Below are 1,390 nucleotides of genomic sequence, written 5' to 3' on the forward strand. Positions count from 1 at the left end.
GGCTGAAGTGAAGAAGACAGGGAGTGTCACAGAAGATGAAGTCAGAGAAGTAAGGGAGGGAAGGGAACCAGATGAAGACTTTTAAGTCAGAGTGAAGACTGTGGCTTTTACTCTGAATGATCTTGGAAGTCACAGAAAGGTTTTAAACAGAGTAGTGACATGATCTAATTGACATCTTATGTTAAGGCTAATCAAGGACATAGTCAGGGAGACCAGTTAAGAGGTTACTACAGTAATCTGGCGCAGGATGGTGGTGGTATGAACCAAGCTAATGGCCGTGAGAATAGTTAGAAGTAGTCAAATCTGGAATATATTTTGGGGATAGAGCTGATGAGAGTTACTGATGAACAGCATACGAGGTGTTAGAAAGAGGTCCATAATGACAGCAAGATATTTTGACTTGAGGACTAAAGTTGTCATTCATTAAGATGGGAAAGACTAGAGGAGGAGTTGACATGGAGTCTAATGTGAAGAGCTTGTTGTGGTGCATATTAAGTTCAAGTGGTTATCAGATATTCAAATGAAGATATCAAACAGGCAGTTAGGGATAGGCCAAGATTCAGAAATATTATATTCTTTTTCACATGGCCAAGTCCTTACATATAACTTGACTACAAAGATTAGTGACTTAAATGGCAATTTATAATAATACTGCAATTAATTATCCAGATCCTATTCTAGTTTTGTATATGTACTCCAGGATCACCGTGAATGCAACCTTTTAACTCTTCTGACACAAGATCTAAGCATTCAACTTGGGCAGGACATTTAAGTACATTTTTTAAATTATTATTATTATTTTTATTTTATTTTATTTTTTAGGTGAGGCAACCCTTGGTTGACCTCACAGTTTGCAAGGATCTTTGCAGCTTACAATCCCTTATTTTTTTTTAATTTTTTTATGCCTACAGCACCTAATATTCCTAGGTGGTCTCCCATGCAAGTACTAACCAGGCCCAACCCTGCTTAGCTTCTGAGACCAGATGGGATCGAGCTCGTTCAGGGCAGCATGTTCATAGACTTCGAATAAGTTTTTTAAAAAAATATGTTTTGAAAGTTTTTAAAATTTTTATCAATGGAAATATTATGTTCCCAATTAAGTAGTTGTAATTGTTTGGTGAAATGGCACTTCCCAAGATGATAATTAGTTTTTGAAAATCTGAGATCTCCAAAAACATTACTTAAAGCAATTACCACTAAATAAATTGGTTCAAGTTAGAGTTTCATGGTCAGATCTTTTTATTTAGATTCCATCGTTGACTTCCTGGAAGGGAAGATTAAATACACGTTTTAAAATAATTTAAATTAAAAAAAAATCTGTGATCAGTAAAGGGCCTAACTTTATTCAATGTTTTCTAACTCTTAATCTTCTTCCTCTCTTTAAACACTT

General features: G+C 35.1%; 1 pseudogene; it reads right to left on the reverse strand.

Annotated features, from left to right (window-relative positions):
- Positions 1–902: 902 nt before the first annotated feature.
- LOC112470978 lies at positions 903–1,021 on the reverse strand (annotated as a pseudogene).
- Between the last annotated feature and the right edge of the window lie 369 nt (positions 1,022–1,390).

This window comes from Pteropus alecto, unplaced genomic scaffold (assembly GCF_000325575.1).
Source record: "Pteropus alecto unplaced genomic scaffold, ASM32557v1 scaffold781, whole genome shotgun sequence".
Lineage (NCBI taxonomy): Eukaryota > Metazoa > Chordata > Mammalia > Chiroptera > Pteropodidae > Pteropus > Pteropus alecto.